The 11,589-nt window shown below is 38.0% G+C and overlaps 1 long non-coding RNA gene across 1 annotated transcript in view; it reads right to left on the reverse strand.

Annotated features, from left to right (window-relative positions):
• Positions 1 to 2,523: 2,523 nt before the first annotated feature.
• Positions 2,524 to 11,589, reverse strand: part of LOC116094000 — a 9,219-nt gene continuing 153 nt past the window's right edge. Inside the window, exons 2-6 of the long non-coding RNA XR_004119918.1 lie at positions 7,326 to 7,440; positions 6,504 to 6,630; positions 5,172 to 5,253; positions 4,146 to 4,260; positions 2,524 to 2,555 (exon numbers count right to left, since the gene is read on the reverse strand). This is a non-coding gene — a long non-coding RNA (uncharacterized LOC116094000). The remainder of the gene's footprint in view (positions 2,556 to 4,145; positions 4,261 to 5,171; positions 5,254 to 6,503; positions 6,631 to 7,325; positions 7,441 to 11,589) is intronic.

Here is an 11,589-nt window from a genome sequence, read left to right on the forward strand (position 1 = left end):
AGTGGGCTTTTCTATCACTAGGCACATGAAATGAGAAATAGAAACAAGGAAACATAATGTGAATCAAATATCAAGCAAAGAAGATGGCAATTAAAATGCCAAACAAGGCAAGAGTCATCTCTTCTCTCACCAATAACATAATTGGCAGTTTTGTACTCTATGAGTCTCATTGTGACCCAAAGCCTTTGGCTCTAACTGATGTGGATAAAAAAAAAAATGAATATGATTTCAAGAACAATTTATGGTAGCTCTTTCCCTGTAGCTTTAATTTTTGTAAAAGAAGTATGTAATTTTATCTTTATTTTAATATTCTCAAGGTACTTAGAAATTCTATTCAGTTTTTTTAAAGAAATCCTCTAACATGTTTTTCCATATTTATCAAAGTCATTGTCTTGTGTGTTTGTAAAGTTTCAAGGATGCAGAGAACTTACAAATTAACATTGAAGTGAACTAATCTATTTTTTCTTGATTTTTATTAAAAAAGTGTTTCTATTTCCTGACAGGAAAAATAATTGAAAATGGTTCTTCATGCATTTGATTTCTCAGTGTGATAATTCCTGTTGTATGATGATTAAAATAATGGAATACAAGAAATATGAACTCATATGAGAAACAGTGAAAGAAACGAATCCTTTAATTAGCTATAGAAACATTTCTACACCACAGAAGAAAATTAGACCTTAGCATAAGCTTATCTTTGAAAACAATTACTTGAAAATGCAAGGACCACCAAAGGCCATATTTAGCAATGAACTTCAGTAATACTTTAAGAAACATTTTTACTTCTTAATTAGTTAATTATGCTAGCTCTAAATCAGTGGTGGTTGATATGGACGTCTGTGGTAGATGGATGGGAGTGTGTATGAACACTGGCCTAACAATTCAGTTTCTAGCAGATTCCATTCCCAAGGATATGAAAATAGAGAACGGAGACAGGAAGCCGCCCAACTTGAAGCTTAAAAAGTTATGGGGAGTAGGGAGGGAGAAAAAAAAGCCAGAGATGACAGGTCATGTAAACCATGAGCCAGGAAGTGAATTCTTTAAAAGGATTCTTGCCAGAAGCAAAATTCTTATAAATGTGGGTCTTATTCCCCTCCTCCATGCTTTTACAGTTAGAATGAGGAACACTTGGGACCGGATATAGAAAGGGTCAGAAGTCACTCAATTGTAGTTTGTGAAGACTGTAACTGTGTCATCTCAGTTTTAACATTAAAAGCTGTAAGCTGTTTTCAAAATTCTACTCACACACTCCTTTTTCATCATTTCAATAAGATTTAAAGCCCATGAGAAAAAAATGAATCTTACCCCCAACATAACATTTATGTATGTATTTTAAATCTGTCTTAAGTTTAGTGCCCTTGGTATGAGGAAGGAGGAGCTGGGGCCTGGGTTGAGTTATTAGTATAGAATGGCCACCACTTGGCTTTAGGAAGAATCAATTCAAATGACTTAATTTCAATTTGTTGAAGAAGTTGGTCTCTTTCTTATGTCAACATATGATAAATAAGTAAATTTTGGCTAGTAGTCATAAAGTTGTTTCAGTTACTGAGACTTCAAGCACATGCTAATACAGAGCTGAAGTTAGCTTCAATGAATCAATGATGACATTGCATAAAGCACTTGTTATGTCAGTGGACACATGGCACAGGGGACAGCATAGACCTTTTAACAATAAAGGTCATTGCTGGGCGGTGGTGGCACATGCCTTTAATCCTAGCACTTGGGAGGCAGAGGCAGGCGGATTTCCGAGTTCAAGGCCAGCCTGGTCTACAGAGTGAGTACCAGGACAGACAGGGCTACACAGAGAAACCCTGTCTTGAAAAACCAAAAATAAATAAATAAATAAATAAATAACCAATAATGGTCACATTTAATGGATATAGCTACCATGAGCATGGTGTTAAAGATCATCATCATTGTTATCATCATTGTATCATCATCATCATCACCACCACCACCACCACTATTTTCCAATTGTCTCATACAAATGACTGGCGTTCATTTACAGGCAGCTACTAGCATTAACCTAGACTCTTGAGTAATATTACTCAAATTATCCAAAACCAGGAACTAGTCAAAAAATATTAAGAGGCAGAAATACTCTTTGAATGTTGTTCTTTGTTACATCTCAATAAAAGAGCTTTAGGTACAAAAAAATATATGTGTGCAAAAGCATAATGATAAATGTTTGATGTGGCTGCCTGCAGTCACTCATACAAATGGGTTGTCTGGAATGGGAGTCAAAGGGCCTGAAAATTAAGGGTACCGGAAATGCGGGAAGGGTTTGAAAAAATTAGACCAACACATGGTGTGCTTTCAGTCCACCATCATTCATTGAATTCTCTTTGTTTCAAGTAAACAGGTACATAGGTAAAGCAAAACCCCTCCCCCAAGTTCATCAGCAACTTGGCCCAATCAGCAGCTTCATCTTCAGTCTTGGGAGGCGGGACTTCTGGCGTAACTGGCACTTGGAGAGAGGCGTGGCAATTAGCAGGAGGTGGGCAGAGAGGCGTGGCTATCTGTTGCAAGGCTGGGTCTGAAGAATCAGCTCTCAGCTGTAGGAGGGTCACAGTTTGACATCAGTTTTCATTATGAAAGAATCTTCAGTTTTGAATTTCCTTGGCATGATTGAGTTTTGTAGACATTGTGGTTCAAAGGTGAATCGTATCTAATTGGCTTGCATGTTCTAGCATTTGATTCCCAGATAATGGTGCAGGTGTGAAAGTTGGTGACACCTTTAGAAGGTAGGTCTTACTGGAGGAAATGGCTCAGTGGGGAAGGACCTCTGAGTTTATATTCAGTTTCTGTTTCTTATGTGCCACCTCTGCTTCTGAGTGCAGTTTCTTCAACCTCCAGTCAACCCATGTCTTCCCACCATGATGCGCTACATCAGCCCAAACTGTCCACAAAGATGTACTAATCTCGACCTTTGTGTTCAGGAGCATAAGAGAACCAGAAGGGACTAGTAACTCTATTTTAGTAAAAACATTAGTTGCTTTAAAAATAAAAACAACATACAGTCCTTTAAGCTTTCAGTAGAAATATATAATAAGAAGATTTAATTTAAGAGGAATACACTATTTAAAGTCCAAAGGATATTTGCCTAGTGGAACCACTGACAATATGTTCTACACTTACACATTCTCCAGTAATATCTCCAATCAAGATCTCATTCCCAAATCCAAACTGGTCAGCAAGTACGGAGCAATATTAGCGTTTCAAGGTTGAAAGAGCAACTGTGGTAAAGAGACTCATCCCAGCTTGGGTTGTACTTGGATGCCTGTAAAGCTTCTAGAATCTGAGAAAATGGCAAGAGGTAGAGCTAACACCTGCAGAGAACACAGGAGGCTGGGGTGTTGGTCCCAGAACTAGCCCGTTGCCATCCACAGCATTTAATACCACATTCAGAGTACGTGGGGTGTTGGTCCCAGAACTAGCCCGTTGCCATCCACAGCATTTAATACCACATTCAGAGTACAAGTCCAATAAAAATACTGTGAAGAAGATTTTTTTCTCAAACATAAACTTTACTTTGTCCATTTGAAATAGCAACCATTTCATTTTGTTTATTCCATAGTAAAATTTACAGAAAGAATTTGAAATTTCTCCTAATACCTTCTGTTAATAGAAGTATACAAGGATAATTTTCACTACACATTCAGCGGTAGTTCTTTCAGTGAGACTGGCCAGTGTAAACATTTAGCTTGCAAAATCAAATAGATAAAAGTTACTCAGACAACTAGTGACATTGACCTCATTAAGACACTTGGCTATTTATCAGGAGGTGATACCTGAGTGAGTTTATCAGTACACTGGACAGATAGTATCACCTTAATTGGACTCAAGTAACAGTGAAGGGCAAGTTTGACCAAGGTGTTCTTGATGAGACATGTGGATAAGGGAAGTGCCCTTAGACTCAAACATTAGATGGAATGCTCTAAAAGCTGTTTAAATTGAACACAGTTATGACATTGTTAGAGCATGTGAGCAAGGATAACATAATCCGTATGACGTGTTTCCTCCGTATCCTCTGGGGTGTCTAGCTCACCGAGCATCTCTACAGTGGATGTATAAATAGTCTGTCAATGGTTAAAGCAGCCTGGGAAATAGCAATCCTGGCTCCTCTGGCTGCTTTTCCAAATTACCTCTGAGCACAAGGGAGCGCAGCTTGCTTTTAACTTGGTGTCTGTGCAGCAAACATATTCCTCATAGAAAACACGTGTGGGAGGTCAGATTTCCTCATCTCAGCATGTGTTGGGCCTCATGGAAAAACGTAAGAAAATGAAAACAATTATTTCACCTTGGCTAATTTGTGAATTTCTCCCAATATAGTTTGAGTTTCAAATTATATTTTTTTTTTGTGAAGAGTGAATTTATGAGTACATTCTCTCTCTCTCTCTCTCTTTCTCTTTCTCTCTCTCTCTCTCTCTCTCTCTTTCTCTCTCTCTCTCTCTCTTTTGCTCTCTCTCTTTCTTTCTTTCTCTCTGTCTCTATCTCTCTCTTTGTTTCTGTGTATGTTTATAAAAGTAATAAATTGTAATAGTATTAAAAGTTGTTTCTCTCATATACAAATATTCCTGCTTTTGTGAATAAATTAAAGAAGAAAACATATTGTTTGAATTAAAAATGAGATTCTTTTTGGATGGAGACTCAGTGCTGAGCAGGCTAGGAAAGAAAACTCTTGCTGATGTTCTCTTTTTTTCTAAGCTTCACCTAAACATTATTTAGGAGAGACCTTTCCCCAGACATCGCCTTAAGTCACCTACCTTAAGTCTGTAGCCCTCTGTCACCTTTCTTTCAATGTTGATTTTTTTCTGAGTAGTTACCATATGATAAACTTTATGATGAATCTTGTCAACATGCTCAAATAGACACATTGCTCCCTAGGTTGTGAACATAGGTATGCCTCCATGAGAATGAAGGTTCTGGAGTGCCATTTAGGCTCTCTGACATTTTTACATAATCTGTATTAACTTGAAAATTAACAAAATTACTGTAGGTCTTCAAGTAAGAGGAAGAGGCATTTCTGAAATGTGGATATTGGTGTTCAGAAAGGACTCAATGTTATAATGCTAATAAATGTGGAATCTTGACCTTGGACCCAAGGCTCTATCTGAAGCACAGTTCTGTGTTGTATTCCAAGTCTGTCTTTAGTCCTACACCCTGCTCACCTAATAGTTGTTTATATTTCCACTGTGTCCATAAGTTCCTCAAGGAAATATTCAAGCATCCTATGCGATATTCCAGTTACATCTGGGAAATGAGAGAGAATGACTTTTCAGTCCCTCAAAAAGCAAAATACCATATAGTCTCTGAACATCAAGATGAAGCAGAGAAAGCACATCTCTCAAATAAATTATATACCAATGATTATCTGTACCACAAAACCTCAGACTTTGTCTTTCACAACTGCTTCAGGAGGCCTTTCTTTGAGGTATGATTGACAGCATTTCAGTGACCTTAAATTACAATGATATAAACGTTCATTGGGATGTGTGTACTTATTATAGCATTATTTCTTAGATAGAATGTTATATAATCACATATGAGGCCATAAACTAGTTAGCCAGAAGATGAAGATGATCTACAAGCCAACAGGATGCAGCAAGTAGAAAGCACTCTAAGCATAGAGTGTATATGATAGAATGTACTGGGGAGACAACCCCCCCAATAATGAAGGATGTGACTTTTCACGATAAAGTTACATTTTCATCATTTGTAAGTACCATTCAGCATTAGGATTATTTAAATGGAATGCTCTGAACTTCCAGAAGCTACACATATATTGCTTTTTATATTAAGTATAAAATATGGAAAAAATTTAAAATTTTATTTTACTTGTAGTTGACAAATCGAGATGATGCATATATATGGGATACAATGTAATAGATGAATATATCATATCATGACTCAGATAGTGTAGTTAGCATATTTGCTATTTTAAACATTTAATATTTCTTTGTGGAACAAAGAAATAGATTATTGAAAATTAGATCATTATATATGATCTAAGTTTCAATAGCTGGAAATTTAAGATAGTAAATGATATCAGATAAGAAACTGTCAATGAAAATCTTTCCTACAATTCCTTGCATATGTCACAAGATAGCTTCCCCATTAAGGGGCTCTGTTCTTCTACCATTGTTGGCACAGATCTCATACTTATCAAGGTTAGATTATAGCTGTGTCAAAAGTTTATGTAGTGTGAGTTAAGTGAAAAAACAATTATGAAAGGTAGAGAAAGCAGCATGTATAACCTGAGCCAAATTATGTGGTAAGGTTTTAGGCCGCAAAAAGTAGTTGGAGAACTCTGAGTATTTCAAAAAACAAATTACAGAAGTGGATAGGGTAGATAAACTCTAGACGATAATTAAAACCTCAAGAAATATATATATTCCCAGTGAACCATCTAGAAATGAATGTTGAAGCCCATTGACATGGCTCAGTGCATGAAGTAGTTGTCACTTAAACTGGGGGATCAGAGTTCAGATATGGCAGCTCACCTGGCATTCCAGTGTTACAAAGGTAGAGAAAGGATACCTAGGGAAAGGCAGCTAGTCAAACTAGCTAACTCCATGAGCTCTAGGCTCAAGGAGAGATCCTTCCTCAGAAAATAAGGTGAATGAAGATCTGGTGATGGAAAAAGATGCACAAAGTCAAGTTCTATCTCTAATACACACACACACGTACACACACACACACACGTACACACATGCTCCCACATGAATGCAAAGACTTATACATACATACATGCACATAATCCCCTGCTCCCCTACATGAATGGGGCATGTACTCAGATATCAGCATTGCCAATTTTTTTAGAATTTTTGGTTGATTCTTTCTGTATTTCAAATAATGAACCCCAATCCCACTCTTTTCCCCATCCCTTCATATCCTCTCTTCATGGAGTATATGAAAACAAAATAAAATAGAATAAAACTAAAAAAGCAAACAAAAAGCTTCTTGCTGTGGAAGCTGTGGTGTGTCATAGTGTGTCATAAAGTCTACCCTTTTGTCCACACATCTTTACTTGCGACTGTTTACCACAATGAGTCATTGGTCTATTTCGAGCCCTCTGGTGTCTGCTACTTTCTCGATACTGGATCTTCACTGGGATGCCTTTTGGATATCCTGTTGTTGCACTGTGTCAGGAAGATCTTACAGCTTTGGATCTGCAGGACCAACTCTTTCATGTGCTCGAGTATATCATAGATGGAATAGATGTTGGTGTGAGCGAACTCAAAGCATCTCTCCCTTGCCCATGCCATCCAGCAAAAGAGGGATGGGGTCAGTTCTACCACACTCAAGCTCTCAGGCTGACTTACCAGCACTCCATCCACCCGGATCAGCTCTACTGTGTTGCCCAGGTGAGGAGCAGGGCCTGCGCTCCTAAGTGCTGAAGTCAATGAGGGTCAGGAACAGCTCTCCTGCTCTTGTGACCTAATGGCCAGCAGGCAGAGTAGGACAAGGGTTGGGTGTGGGCATTGCCATTTGTATCAGTAGTATTTACTAAAAGTTCTTAAGTTTAGGTAGAGAATTTTCTGTTTAGCAATAAACTATGGACCAACTGTGTGTATTAGGTCACCACGGTTCACATGTCTAATTCCTAATCACCTGTATTCTGGAAGCAAGGCATTTGAGAAGTGACCAAGTTTAGATGAAGATGTGAAGTTAGAGCCTCATTGATGAGAATAAGGACTCAAACCTGTCCCTTGCTCTTGCTCTCATACTCTCTCACGCTTACTCTTTTACGCTCCTTCCTTCTCTATGTCTCTCCCTTTACCATTGTGTTGATACAGAAAAGAAGCTTCTGTGTGTAAGCCACTAAGAATGTCTTCACCAAGAGTCAAATTTGCTGGCATTTTGAGGCTGAACTTTCTAGTCTCCTGAACTCTGAGGAATAAATGTGTCTTCTTCAATCCATGCAGTCTGGAATGTTTTCTTAGAGCAAATGTAACTAAGACTCATCAAATCATGGTCATTAACTATATCTTCCCCTCCCCTATATCATGGAGTAAATTCCTTCAATTAGATCATCAGTTTTGAAAGATCAAAACAACCCAAGTTGTAGATATTAGGTGAGCCTTAGAGTATGTCAGAAACAGTAGATCATGTGTCTCTCTATAACGACATTTAGAGAGTCATTTGATAATAAATATCATGACAAGGAAGGTGTCAGTTGTCCTCTCGACCAATTTCTCTCTTTTGATCAATTTAAAGAAAACAATGAAGAGTAAGTTACATAAATTCAGATTAAGATATCATGTCTGACTTTAAAAGGGAAACAGCTAAAATGACTCTATACCTCTAATCCTCCTATCAGTCAATATTTTATGATTGTCTAACTCATAAGAGTATTTTTATGATCATTCATAAGTGCCAGAATGTGTCTTAGCGGCATTCATTATTAACATCACCATGATGATTTGGAGCAGGAGTGGCTCTGCCCCTAGATCAGAAGAAAAAAGGCACACTAACAACCCTTCCCACAGCAACTGAGTTCACACAGCATCTGAACTTGGACAGAAATGCCTCCAAACCCAGGAGCTTCAGTTTGAAAAAGTCACTTAAGATAACTTCAGTGGATTTTGCTGATTTAAAATTATCTTTTTTGTATATTTGTAGTAATTTATTCCCTGAGTTCATATTAACAGCAAGGTCCTTTAACATACATTGGCCATAAAAAATAAATAAATAATGTAAGCACTTGCATGTGCCTGTCCTATAGTAAATCCTTTAGTGACAATAGTCATATTGGTGTTAATCTCACATTTTCCATTTTACTTACTTGTTTTGAGAGGCTAGAGACAGCATGTCCATTTGCATGCTGCTTAATGTATCTTTTTAATTACTCTTTTCTTTTAATTACTTTAATTTTTGTGTGTTTGCCGCTTTCTTTTCATTTTTAGGGCCAGTTCACTTTGGATAGTATTCTGCAGAATGCTTTCAGAAGTGGGTAAAAAGAAAAAGAGCAATGTATGACATACTAGGTGAATCCTATCATTTAGGCAGAAGAAAAATTAAACCATTTATTTCTCTCTAGATGTCTGTTCTGATAAAAACAATGTTGGGAACTATTATCTGAACTTGACAGAGATATACCACTTGCATGTTCAAGGACTCCAGTGTCCCAAGCAGCAATTCTCAGTTTCCAAACTTACACATTACAAAGTGATAATTCAGTGGAAGAAAAAGTATAACAAGGGAGGAAGATAACATGAGCGCTTGAAGGAGGGTTCCATCTTTCCTGCTTTAAAATATAGACTTTTGGTTGTGTGTGGGGGTGTACCATTGTGCACATGGAGGCCAGAGGATGATTTGTGGGAGTCAGTTCCCTTCTTCTACCACATGGGTCCTGGAAATTTAACTCAGATCTTTGACTTGGCACTGAATGTCTTGTTACTTAAATAGTAAGCCAGAAGAGCTCTCACAAAGAGGAGGCATGGGGGAAACTCCCTGGAAAAACTGAGGAAATCGGAATAAACAGTATTCTCAGTATCCTCACAGTGACAGAGCTGCCTGAACTACAGTCCAGGGGCAACACCATTGTTGCTCCATATGAGGACCAGAAAAGAAGCCAGCCAAGCTAACAGAATTAGGAAGATGCTATTGTTTAACATGGCTCACATATTTTACAGACAGGAAGAAAATAAACAAACAAACATTAAACTATTTACAAGAGTGCACAGGCTACTTTATTAAATTTGGTACAAGGTCATGAATCAGCCCATGGATGTGAATATGAGTATGTAGATTATTGAAATAAGTCAACCAAAAGGAATGTCAACTTGGTCTGAAATAACACCAATAGAATTAAGCAGTAGTTTAATTTTGAGGGTCAAATCTATAGCAGCAGTTAATGTCTTGGGCATTTGGTGTGTGAGGAAGACATGTGAATAATATCCAGAATGCTGAACAAGGAAATAAAGACAAGAAAGCTATTATTAATTGACGTGTGGAAAGTGGATGGGGAATGCCCATCAACAAGCCGAGATCAAGAATCTGGGACTCATGCAGAGGACACAGAGTTTGATTTGTAAGATCCACATAGCAACACACAATCATCTGTAACTCTAGTTCTAGGGGTTCTGATACCTCTGCAGACATTAAACACACACGCACCTGCGCACACGCACACACCCACATGCACACAGAGTACACAGACATACATTCATGTAAAATGCCAATATGGGTGCAAAAGTACATAATTTAAAAACCAAACCTACTTTTCCATACGTAAGTTTAAGATGCTTATCACACAGCAAGACTGAGTGGGAATGACAGTTAGAAACACATAGATAAGAGAGAGAGTTGTATGTGGGTGTTGTTGGCATGTGGAAGGTTTTTAAATTCAGGAGATTAGATAAGAGTCTCAAACGACCAAGACTGGCAAGAGATTAAAAGGAGCCAAAAGTCTAATCTCTGATACACTCTAACTTTAGGACAGTTTAGGAAAAATCAGCAAGATAAAGTGACAAGTAACAGCCACTGGGTGGGGGATGGGGGAGGCGTGGTCTATGGGATGCCAAGTAAAGCACAGAATTCCAAGCAGGCTAGCTATTGCCTAGGTACTGTGTATTAAGTACTCAGGTACTGTGCATTAAGTTGAACAACGAATTGCTTCTGGAACACACAATTCGTTATGCCTTGGTGTGTGGGTACGTTTAGCTATGCCTAGTAAGCACTATCATGTTACTTAGTATTTCTACATAGATTAGCTTGCCTCATGGGTAGGCCAGTCCCAGGCAGTTATTCCACCTGGTGTTTTATTGAAGAAATGACTAGAATTCTCAGGACATATCTGGCAAACCTGATTTACTCTGCCTCTTTTTTAGGAGGGATAAGAACAGTACAACAGTATATTGTATAGTATAGAAAATAGGTGGATGGACAGCCACTTTTTATTTATTTTATTTAATTCAATCTCTTTTGAAGGTGTCAAAATGTGTTTTCTTGATAGGTTTGGGCCATTTTAATAAATAAATAAGTAAATAGGATTTCTTTCTAGCACATACAAAGTCCTAGGTTCAGTCCCCCAGCATTGAAAATAAAACAAGCAATCCTAAAATCTTTTCCAACCTATTTATACATTAAAATTGAACATTCAGGTCTTTTACCAAAACGAAATACACAAGATTTGTGGGACACCTCCCAAAGCGTAGGTTACTAAATGTCCTCAGAGTAGACTTCATTGTGTCCAGATCAGCTTGCAGGGAGATTAGGCCATATATACTGCCACAATTCAAGAAGATAGAAGCTCAGCAAAATATTTAACAGTCCATAGGAGTGGTTCGTGAAAGTTTAGCAAAGAGCACAAGTGTTTGACAGCTGTCACTACTAAGATACAGTAAAGGAATGAGAATGGAGACACAGGACTTTGCAGAAATAACCAACAGATATCATCTCCACCCCCAAAGCGTTATTTTAAGTGCCATATTAGGACAATAAACAGAGTCTGCTTCTCATAGGACTAGCGCGCAGCAGGCTGGCTTCTCTCTGAAGTTTCAGATTCCAGAAACATCCGCTTTCCATGAATCCCTCCCTGCTCGCTCCTTTCTCTCTCAGTCTCCCAGCGCTCCTGCCACCCCC

Source organism: Mastomys coucha, unplaced genomic scaffold (assembly GCF_008632895.1).
Source record: "Mastomys coucha isolate ucsf_1 unplaced genomic scaffold, UCSF_Mcou_1 pScaffold16, whole genome shotgun sequence".
Classification (NCBI taxonomy): Eukaryota; Metazoa; Chordata; class Mammalia; order Rodentia; family Muridae; genus Mastomys; species Mastomys coucha.